Consider the following 12,120-nt stretch of genomic DNA (forward strand, 5'->3'; position numbering starts at 1 on the left):
CTCCACCCTTGGAGAAGTTCAGAGGTTCCCTGGGCAAGGCCCTGAGCAATGTGGTGTAGTTTTAGAGTCAGCCCAGTTGTGAGCAGGAAGTTGGACTGGAGACCTTCAGAGGTCCCTTGCCATCTAAATATTTCTGTGCGATTTTGTGATTCTATGATTAAGGCCATCTTTAGGCTCATATTAATATTTTTCTTTTGTTTGGTTTTGTCTACTTATTTCTTACATTAAAAATCTCAATAACCACCAAGTCTGATGTTGTTGGAAAGACTGGCTTGATTCTTAGGACTATTCAACAAAAAGTTTAGGGAAAAGGGAGGAATGAGTTCAGAAAGAAGAAGCGGCATTGATGGTAACAAAACCTTAAGTGGGAACTGGGAGCGAACTAACCTGTTAAGGTGAGTTATCAAATTAGATGAAGTATCTGACTGTAGCAGAGACCAAGTGCTGGTATCAGCTGCAGCTGGGTAGGCTGACAAGGCAAAGAAGACTATGGCTACTGGTGCAAGGAGACTACCAACCTCTAAACCAAAGCACATATCACAAAAAGGAAGCCAAGCAGGTTAACCAGTCAGGGCAGCAAGTGAAAAACAGTGAGGTGACCTCACCTCTCCAAAAGAAGGCACTCCCCATGCCAACGGGCCCTTGGAGCGGACCTTTCCTGTTGCTTGTATAAGGTGCCAGCCCTATGAGGACTTGTCCCTGGCAGGCATCTGCCATCCCTCAGACGGAGACCTCCAAAGGGCCTCTTGTGGCCAAGGTGGCTGAGCCAAGAGGGGAAGCTCAAGGGGACAGGGAGCCATCCGACGAGGCACTGGGGCAGCTCAGAAGCATCCCACCTCCGAGGTCAGTACTGTTCAGGATGAGGCGGAGGTTGGAGGACGTCAGGGTTGTGAAGGGGAGCTGGGGGGTGCTGTGTGAACACTGAAAGCACAGAGACAACTCAGAAAAGGTTTTACTGGCATAGCTTAACTTGTAAGGCAGGAAGTTCAAAGCTGGCAATGCTTCTAGAAACACGCATAGAGTGAGGCAGAGTGCTAGAGTTACAAAGTGTGAAAGTATTGTAAAGGAAAGGGGGGGTGTGGTGTCATCAGGAACTGGGGAAGGTAGGAAGCATGGCGGGTTTCCTCTAAAGCAAGAGAGGCTTCATTTAAACTAAACCAGAACATGGCTGCTGACACATAAGTTAGGAGGAACTTTTTTAAACAAAGGCTGGGGAAAAGCCAACGCATATAGATGAGCATATTATGTGAGCTGAAGCATCGGAAACACAAGAACTCCTCAAGTGAAGGCTCAGACAGAAGCTGACAAAGCTCAAGGGACAAGCGGTGGGAAGCAAGCTGGACAAACCAACTCCTCTTTTAATGGAGTATGGGAAAACACCATGGATGCTACCAATGGAGAAAATCAGATATAAGAAGGAGAACTGATAAGTAGTGGGGACGTGATGAGAGCTCCAAGCCCAAGGAGTTCTGTATTCCTAACAAAGAAATTCACACTGGTTTCCAGAGAAGTCAGTAGGATGGCTGGTTGGAAGCTGAGCTCTAGCTGATAATAGAAACCTCCTTTCACAGGTAGTGTGACAGACTGAAGGCTGGAGTCATAATGTGGTTGAACTCAAAAGAAATACAGGAATAATTTTATACAATATTTATATGTATTATGTTCCATATTAAAATAATATATTCTATTAGAGGATAATTTAATGTTGACATTAATTTAAATGATCAGAGCACATGAAAGTATCAAAGAGTAAATGAAAACATCAGCACTACATTTACATGGAGCTCAGGACAGCATGACCAACAATCTGACAGCGAGGCAGATGTACACATACGAAAAAATACAGGTGCAACAGCAAGGCAGAAGCCATGTGCACCATCAGAAGAGACATAGATGGCAAAGGCACAGTCAGAGAAGATTTGTGGCTTGCCTGGCGCAAAGCAAAAACCCATCCCAGCCCCAGGGAATATTTGCATGAGCTGTTTTGTGCAAAAACAGCAAAACAAAGGAGCCAGTGCATGTGACTGGAGATCATTTCTAACAAGATGCAGTTGCAGTGATCGAGCAGTTTGTCGGGCAACGCTACAGAATAAAGAACGGGGCAAAAACAGGCATCTGTATGCATCTCACTCTGAAGAAACATTTGTAACTGAGGACTGGCGTAGGGCCCTGGGTAAGATCCATTCCTGAGACGACAGGAGAAACCTTGACCCCGCTGTGCACACTTGCATCACCTGTCCCAGTGGGAGCATGTGAAAAGCCAGCCCCCACTTTAAAGTGATATCTACAAATTAGCAGGGTCAATGCTGGGTTTCAAATATTTTAATTCATTAAACTTTATATAAAAACCTGAAGGTAATGGATCAGGTAAAAATGAAATCGCTGAGTCACACCCCATCATTTTGTTTTGGCTGGGAATCTGTATTTTTCTGTCATCTTATGGCTTTGGTTTGTTCTTTGCCTTCTTGCTACCTGGTTATTGAGTGAAACCACACAACCAGAGCACCGTGGGACTGGTGAACTGCTGACCTCGCGCAGCTCGGTAGATGCAGATTGATGCACCTTTGTTTTTCTGTTTCTTCTCGAGGTTTCACACGTTCTGCATTCCTACTTCATTCACACTAATCTTTGTGTCTCTGTGTCAGATCTCTACAATATGATGTTTACCACCTACATGTTACAAGTCAGTGGGGAAAATGGGTTGCCTTCAGCTAGAATTTCTTTCATACGCTTTCACTCTCCCTGCTTATCTCTACTTCTCACGCGTGCCACTTCCCATTTACCCCCTGTCTTTCTGTCTCCTCCTGTATCCCTCCTCCAGGTCAGATCACAGGCAATGCTACTCTGGAGTTCACGCATCTCGGTGAGCGAGGCTCTGCTATGTTAACCAAGCAAGTTGCTCTCATTAGCAGATGCCTGTGGCAGACCCGCAGCCTCCTTACAGGCAGCCCAGCTGTATCTTATGGTGGTACTCATAAATTAAGTGGTGTCAGGGAATGTCCCCAGGCACTGGAACACACTCATCAGTCCTGTTAAATTACTAGAACATTTCCTGACACATTTTTGGCCCGGGACAACTCTCGCTCTCCAGAGCAACTCCCGGGATTCATTTAGGTGTTAGCAGGGGCCAGGGACCACTCCCATTAGGTGGCTGGCATGTAGCCAGTTCATTTTAGAGGTTAAGTGAGTTTAATAGCCCAGACCATCTCATGCCAGTTGGCCTCTGTGCCAGAAACGGTCCAGGCATACTTGATTTATTACCACGTCTAGCGACGGAGGAGCAGAGCTCCCTCCCAAGTGAACATTGATTTCCATTTCATTTTAACTTCCCCTTCTTATTAAACTGGTTTAATTTCCTTCTTGGCTTCTTTTAATAATCCCTGCCTCTCTGAGGAATAGGGAAAGGAGGGCTTGAGGTAGTGAGCGGTCTGGGGGATGATGCCCGCAGGACCAGGTCTGGCCTGGAGAATATCTGCTTGGGAGAGGGGCCAGCAGCCCCTTGCTCCCCCCAGCACCGAGTCCCAGCGGGAGATGGCTGCTGCAAGCTCTCCCCCAGGCCGGCACCGGCATGACACAGGAGGAAACCAAAATTTAAAAAAAAACCAAACGAAAAAAAAAACAACCCCAAAAAACCCAACCTAAAAACATAACCCCAAAACTCAGAAACCGCTCCTGATGCAGAGCGAGCCATCTCCCTCTCTCTGTGCCTCTTTCATGCGCTGTGGTTTTCGTGTTTTCTTCTCTCACTCTTGCTTGTGGCTGTGCTTTTTGATCTGGCAGCAGCTCGCTCTGCCAGGGCCGGGGTGGGGGGGGGCAGGGGGGAGTGCCTCCCAGCCATCCGTTCGATCGCCTGTCCACCAAGGGCTCCCCACAGCAGCCTCCGCTGCTGCCGGGCTGCGCTTCCCCTTGCCGTGGCTGCCAGGACAAAGCTGAGGGACACAGCTGCCTCCTGTCCCTGCTCACAGTAGTTTGGCTTGGATTTGGGGCTCTGGGTGACAGAGGACCACTTCTCTTTTTCTCAGTTTCAACATCTAAAGCAGAGCTCATCTGGCTGCTTTACTCAGTAGCGGTTTCTCTGAAATGACTTATTAATGTTAAACCAAATGTATGTGAGCAGCAGGTAGGGCAAGAGGCCATCCCTGGAGGTGTTCAAGGCCAGGTTGGATGGGGCTTTGAGCAACCTGGTCTAGTGGGAGGTGTCCCTGCCCGTGGCAGGGGGTTGGAACTAGATAATCTTCAAAGTCCCTTCCAGCCTAACCCATTCTATGGAGTGCAACAAAAATAGCAATCAGAGAGCAAAGAGATGATAACGGTGAAGGCCATTTCACGGGCCCCACTGTCCCCCCTAGACTGGCCAACCCTGCCCCAATTTCCCCTCAGGAGCCTCTGGTCCTTCATCTGAGAGTGGCCACCAGCCTTGGGCGCTGCTGCGAGAGGGAGCTGCTGGAGCAGGGGCCATGGAACCCAGCAGATGAAAGCTGCCCATCCCCATCATAAGAGAGGTCCCACCATCAGGAGGAGACAGGGCGGTGAGGCCGCCATCTCAGCACCAGTCCCCGTGGCCTAGCGCCCATCTAAAGGCCATGAGAAGCAGCTCCCATCTCCGCAGCCTGGGCTGCTCCCTGCAGCCTCCAACCCCTCCAGCAGCCTAAGGGAGTGCCAAGACCTGCCTTTGCCTCACAGGCATTTCAGAACTTGCTTTCTGAGCTTTACCCCCCCCTCCTCTTAACCTCCTTCTTTCCCCCTAACCCACCTGGCTTTGGCTCCGCAAAAAGCCTTTCATCCTGCAGTTTGCAACTGCAGCCCAGGGGTGACTTTCTAAAGCCACTGGAGGCAATGACTAGCAAAGGCACTGAGATGCCCTCTGAAGGCAGGCCCTCCATCACCCTCCCAAGCCATGTGCATGCACGGGAGGACGTTCGGGTATCATTAACGCAGCTGCCACAGTGGGAACATCAAGATCTTACCATGCAGCACACTTGATGTGCAGCCCAGACCGGAGAAGGGTCTGTATCCATTTTGATAAGGTCAGCACAGCAAAATGGTGTGTACCCACCCATTCAGAGCAAAAATGCTGCCATTAAGTCTGGGGAGCCCAGGAGACACCCCTTCTTAATTTTTCCTTGGTGAATACAGGGTCCCCGTGCCAGGCTGTGGCAGATGGGGTGGACAGGGTCCCTGGGTGCCCGAGAACCGTGAGCAGGAAGGGGACGGATGTTCAATTTACGTGAGGCAAGCCCTGCCGAATTGCAGGCAGCTTTGGCAGCCATGTTTGTGAAACAGTGGGGAGGATAAAGGAAAAGTCTGCGAACCGATTTGCACCAGGAACTTAAGAGGACTGTTCAGTTTATAGTGGAGACCATTAAGGAGTAACCTGACCTCTACCTTAATGCACCATGTAGAGGGCTATCTGAGGTGGCTGATGAAGATTGAGTAGGATACACCACCTGAAAGTTGAAAAATTCAACCAGAAATGAAACTCCCGTTTTCAACGGCACAGCAGCCCATGGAAGGGTAAAGCAAGTCTCCTTTCTGGCGTCCTTACATCGAAAGGATCCCTCTTTCTCCAAGAAACACTGCTCTCTCAGCCCTGAGCTAGTGGATCAGGCTGCATCGCCAGCCAGTGTCAGGCAGTGAGACCGTCAGCCTGGATTAGCAGAACAGACCCCTCCGGTCTCAGCACGTACAGATGTAAGCAGACGTCCCTAGTTAGCTAGAGACCAGAATCTTCTTATTTTTCAGCCTTTTTTTAGAATACAGCCCTCTTTCCTGGAGGGCACGTGGAGAAGGTGATAGCAAGTGGCAGCTGGTGGAGGGCTGCTCCCCACTGCATTTCCAACCCTGGGGGATATATGGTCATCAGTGACAGGCCCTCATATTTGACATTTTTCCCTATACGTGAGCTTAAAAGATCTGTGAGATCCCTGGGCTCTGAGGCAGGTTGATCTTTTCATAGTTCCCTTTTTTTCTTTTGCCTCTCTCAGGGAAAAATCCAGGGAGACAAACACTTCTTAGTTAAAACTAAAAGGCCTTGGAGAATTGCAGAGCCAGAAGTATTATCAAGTCAAAGGTTCAAGATGGTTTTACATCAGACCTTTAAGTGGGGCAAAACCAATCCATCCGTGCTGAAACAGCAACTCGTGTGGAATAGTAAAGTTTATAACATTAAAAAAACCGAAAACAGATTGGCCTCTTTTCTCACAGAAAGAAAGAAAGAAAGAAAGTTCCCTTACCTCTTTTTTCCTCCCTCTCTGCCTCTGTATTTCTGTCTCCTTGTGTTTGTCACCTGCCGTAATTGATCTCACCCAGCTACAGCTGAAACAAAAGAAGAATGAAGTTGATGTTCAGCAAGCAGCTCAACAGACGTCGGTCTTGATGTCTCCTCCTCTCCAGCTGGAGGTATCAGCAAGGTCTTGCTGCCAGTCCAGGTTCTGCTGAGATCCGCCAACTTCTCTGGGTAGATGGCGATTTTCCAAATGCATGTGATCTCGACACTGGGTGTGAACAGAAATGGAGACCATAACGGAAGGCGATGTATTGCGGTGCCTGGGGAAAATGAGTGTGTAAAACAGAGAGAGCCTATTGGCCATATGGCAGCTGATGGGAGGCCGTGACAGGGCTGAAACTTAAAAGCGAATGGTTGGAAACCAGTTCTGCTCTGCTGACAAAGAAAGCTCACAAATTAACATGTTAGCTGAGCAGATCCGGACCTGGGCCGCACCTCTGATACTCTGTAAGAGCAAGCAGACCTCCATTTCCCAGCCCGTCTCCTGCGTCACCGCTAAGAGGAGACAGCTCTGAGGAGCAGGCCATGGACCTGATCCCAGGGGTTGCACAGGGGTAACCACAGAGGAAGAGAGGGCCCCTGACAGTATGTTAGGGGCACCTGTCTGTGGAGTATAGCTGACATCTGGGGTGAGATGAGAGAATATTTTCTTTATAGCAGTGGTGGGTTGAACCTTGGCTGGCCACCCAGCCCCTCTCTCACTTCCCCTCCTCAGTAAGGCAGGGGGAGAAGGTGAAAAAAACCACATGGGTCAAGATAAGGACAGAGAGATCATTCATCAGTTGTCATTATGGGCAAAACAGCTTCAACTTGGGGAAAGATTAATTTAATTTGTGGCCAATTAAAAACAGATTAGGATAGTGAGAAACAAAAACAAAACTAAAACCACCTTCGCCCCCTGCCACGCTTTTTCTTCTCAGGCTTATCTTCACACCTGACATTCTGCCCTTCTTTCGTCCCCCGGAGTGTCACAGGGACACAGGTAGTGGGGCTTGTGGTGAGTTCATAGCACTTCATCTCTGCCACTCCTTCCTGCACACACTGTTCTGCTGCTCCACTGTGGGGTCCTTCATGAAGTGCTCCAATGTGGATCCTTCCCATGGGCTGCAGTTCTTCATGTTCATCACATTTTTTACAGTGAGAACTATAATCCACTGGAACAGCCTCCCCAGGGATGTGGTAGAGTCTCCATCACTGGAGGCTTTCAAGATGTGATTGGACAGGGTGCTAGGCAATCTCACCTAGGGCTCCTTTCCCATGAAAGGCTGGACCAGATGATCTTTCAAGGCGCTGTCCAACCTGGGCTATCCTGTGATTTGATGATTCCAACTACTCCAGCATGGGTCCTCTGCACAGGGTACTGTCCTTCAGGAACGGACTGCTCCAGTGTGGGTCCTCCATGGGCTGCAGGTCCTGCCAGAAAACCTGCTCTGGCGTGAGCTCCTCTCTCCACGAGCCGCAGCTCCTGCCAGGATCCTGCTCCAGGGGCTGCAGGGTGGATATCTGCTCCAACATGGACCTCCATGGGCTGCAGGAGAATCTCTGTTCCAGTGCCCGGATGGAGCACCTCCTCCCCCTCCTTCTTCACTTCTTGGTGTCTGCAGGGCTGTTTCTCTCACATTTTCTAACTCCTCTCTCTCACAGCTGCTGTGCAGTGGTTTTTACCCTTTCTTAAATATGTTATCACAGAGGCACCACCAGCATCGCTGATTGGCTCAGCTTTGGCCTGCGGTGGACCTGTTTTGGGGCTGGCTGGACACGGCTCTGACTCCTGCTCATATCTGACAGAAGCCACTGATGCAGCCCTTCCACTACCAAAACCTTGCCATGCAAACCCCATACAAGTTTAGTCTTAGGTAACCTGTACCGCTACTGAATCTCAGCTGTTTCCCTTCTCTGTAGGGTGGAGGAGGGGGCTTTTGTGGTTTTCCACCCACATTTGGTGTCTCTCTCTCTGAATCCCAGCCTCAGCCAAGGCAGCGGAAACCCACTGAGCCCCAGACATGGCTGAGATTTCATCTCTGTGCCGCCCACTCTTCTCCTCCTGGCAATCACTTGCCCCTTTGTCTGCAGGATGGGGGTGCGAGGTGCAACGAGGCTTTGGAGGAGCAGGGACAGACAGACACAACAGTGAGGTTCATAGTGTGCCACGAAGTGTGAAAGGAACTGCTGATCAGGCCTTGAGTGCAACAGCTGGTCCATTGGTTGTGTCTTTGGAGAAAGATGAAGCCATTCCATCACAGGGAAAGAACCACCTGCGTGAGACGGGAACTTCTCAGCGTGGGATGCAGGCTATGGGACTCGATAGGATGGGATGAGAAGAGATGGGATGGGATGGCATGGCATGGGCACCTGCTTTGCCAGTGTCCAGAGCCTGTGGACACTGCTCTGAGACTGAACTCAGAACTGCCTGTTCTCCTTTGAGAGCCTGTAGCATCACATCAAGTATCTTCAAAATGCTCTCACATGGCTGCAAATAGAAATTTTCCTTCTGATCTCCAGCTGCTGTAGAGGGGCTGTCCTGGGAAAAACAGAGCTGAGAAGAGTCAGATTGGGATTGTAAGACCCCTGGCGTCTCAGGGCTTGGGGTTCTGGGGCATTGAGCTGATGCTTCAATTTGCGTGGCTTCTGGCTTGCATTTTTTCTCCCCAGCGTGCTGTAATGCAGAAACACTGGCTTGTTTTTAAACAGTTGGTTTATGTCACTGCAAATACTTACCAGAAATAGCATTCCCTGAGGGGGCAAAGCTTCCAAAATGCACTTGAACTTGCTGCAGAGTTGCAAGGAGAAGTAGGGCTGTGGGACTAAGGTGACAAAGCTGCAGGCTCAGCCCCCCCTCAGACCCATTCTCAACCCCAGGGAGGGGGTCTCATGGCTCAAAGCTGCTACAGCTGTGTGGTGAGCAGGTACCTCTGGGACTGAGGGTCATGGCGTGCGGTGACGTGTTTGGATCACTTTCATCCAAGCATCTCAAAGCACTTTGCAAGCATTAATTAAACATCAGAATCCAGGAGGGATGAATAATATTAGCCAGCCAGTCTCTCTTCTGAATGTAATATTTCCCATAAATATTTAACTGTTTTTTAAATTCCATGCAAGTCTGGTTCTCACTTCGCTGGGACAGTTGCTGTACTGCACCTGTGGGGTAAGTGGGGCTTATCTACCATCACATGCTGACCCTGCAGCAGAGTGAGAAGAGCCTGAACACTACACACCGCTCCTCCCCCACCCCCCAGCCAAATTTGTGACTATCACGTTTCCTGGTTTTCTCTCCGGCAGGGACACTCCTCCCCCATCCCACGTTGGTTCTTTTTGCTCTAGTGCCACCACCAGTAATATTTTTGTAAACTGGGGCTGGTGAGTAACAGATTCTGGTGGACCTCCGTGCAGAGAGGAGGCTGCCAGGCTATGCTGGGTGGAGGTTACAGCCTGCAGGCACAAAAAGCCTCTCCGAGGAAGTGTGAAAAATGAAAAAAAGGGTCTCAGAAGTCAGACGTTGAGAAGAACTTTTTATTGACTCCGGTGGAAAGTCAAGAAACCTCCAGAGGTGGTCTCCTTAAAACCAAGTTCCCTGCAAGTCAGTGCCTGTGAACTCTGATGGGTAACGGATAGCCAGACGTATCAGAAAATTAGCGATTGCTCAGCGGTATTGGAGAGAAGGAAGGACAAGTGTTGAACACAGCATGAAAACTGTATCTTCAGGCACCTGAAAGTCAGCGGCTTCAAAGGCCAGGATCTGCCTCTTTGCAACGGAATAGCTGACACCTGTTGAGCTTCTTGAGGGGCATTTCTGACACCAGCCGTGGAGAGCGAGGAACAACCAGACATCTGGCGAGGAAGCCAGCTGATTTGCCCCAGCACAGCTACGCACCTTGGAAAGGAAGAAGGCTCCTATGTTATCCTGGGATGAGATCCCTCTCTGCAGGCCCTCGGACTCTCTCTGCAGAAGCTTAAATTGGGAAGAGGGGACTCCCTAAGCGGATATCATGAAGATTTGTTTGCTGGTCACAGAGGAACATCTCCAGAGATGTTCTTCATGAGTGAGGGGTGCCCTCTATTTTAGTGGGGGGTGTGAAGTCTGATGGGGAAAGACCAGCCAGATGTGCTGGGGAGGCGAGGACTGCTCAGGAGCACTGGAGAGAGGGATGGTCCCAGAATCACCAACTGCAAAAGTGTGTCACCAAAAGTGACAGGGGCTAAAGTGAGCCTAAACAAAACCAAGCCAGTGTTAAAGATGTGTCAGAAATGCAACAGGCAGGAGAGAGGTGGCTGAGGGATGTTTTAAGGACCGGTATGGGACAGGTATTACTCCCTTACTCCCTTACTAGTAATAACCTTGACAAAAGGAAGGGGGAGAAGTTAGTGACAGTATTTGCTATGATGCACGACTGGAGGGGTTTCATCAGTACAGAGAGGATCCGGAATATCACGCTGGAAGCAGCTTGAGGCTTGGAGCATTAGAGTGGGATGCAATTCGACAGCACATGCCATAAGGTTTTGCTTCCGAGTAGTAATTGTAAGAGTTTTTGCTTTAACTTCCTCAGCTGAAAGCAAAGGGAGAGAAGGACCTGGGCGTATCAACCGGTCACGGGAGAGCTGAGTCACGGGTGTTCACAGCACAAAAGGAACAAACGATGGATGTACCCGACAATACGAGCGCGGGTGGGCGGGAGATCCCCGTCGTGCGTGGACACTAGATGGCGGCACAAACCCGGTCCAAGGGATGGAGGAGGCGCCCTATGTTGGGGAGGGAGAGGAGGAGGAGCAGCAGCAGCCCCCGGCGGGGGGCGAGGACCCGCCAGCCCCAGACATGTCCGGTCCCCCCTCCAGCGCTGCCACCCCTTCGGGGACAGCCCTCGGGTGGTGAGACACGGGTGATGGGGGCACACGGCTCTGCCACCGGGGAGGCGGGGGGACCCTTCGGGAGGGGGACCCTTCATGGGGGGGACCCTGGGTGCCTGCGCTCAGCCGGGCGTGAGATTTGGAAGGGCTGGGGAGCACCGGACTGGGGGCTCCCGGCTGAGCCCCTACTGGTCCCCAGAGCTTCTTCAGGGAGACTGCTGGTGACTCCTCCTCAGTCCAAAAACCTGTGTTGTTTCCCATGAAAAAAGTGGGATGCTGAGCTGGTGACAAGAAAGGAAGACACCGAGTGTATGTAAAAGAAGAAGAACACGAGAAACCTCAATACTAATGAGAAATAACAAGTCCTTCCAAAAGCTGCCCTTGAGCATCACCTCCTGCCATTTTTTCCTGGGCGGGGACACTGGGTGCCTGCGCTCAGCCGGGCGTGAGATTTGGAAGGGCTGGGGAGCACCGGACTGGGGGCTCCCGGCTGAGCCCCTACTGGTCCCCCAGAGCTTCTTCAGGGAGACTGCTGGTGACTCCTCCTCGGTCCAAAAACCTGTGTTGTTTCCCATGAAAAAAGTGGGATGCTGAGCTGGTGACAAGAAAGGAAGACACCGAGTGTATGTAAAAGAAGAAGAACACGAGAAACCTCAATACTAATGAGAAATAACAAGTCCTTCCAAAAGCTGCCCTTGAGCATCACCTCCTGCCATTTTTTCCTGGGCGCAGAGGGTGTCCTACATCCTTTAACCATAAGACCCTCTAAAACCCATCCCTCTGTGGGAGTGGCAGCCATTTCAGAAGTACACCATGTGACAGCTTTTGAGAGCTGGAGCAAGTTGCGTTGAACAAGCAGGCCAGCAAGGTGGAAAAGTAGGAGTAGAAGCTCTTGAGCATGAGAGAGACGACAATTACACAACGACTGTCCGAGATGCCTTGGGTCTCAGTGGATGGCACCAGATGCAGTACCTACAACAACAGCATTCCTG

This window comes from Charadrius vociferus, unplaced genomic scaffold (assembly GCF_000708025.1).
Source record: "Charadrius vociferus isolate BGI_N301 unplaced genomic scaffold, ASM70802v2 scaffold301, whole genome shotgun sequence".
Classification (NCBI taxonomy): domain Eukaryota; kingdom Metazoa; phylum Chordata; class Aves; order Charadriiformes; family Charadriidae; genus Charadrius; species Charadrius vociferus.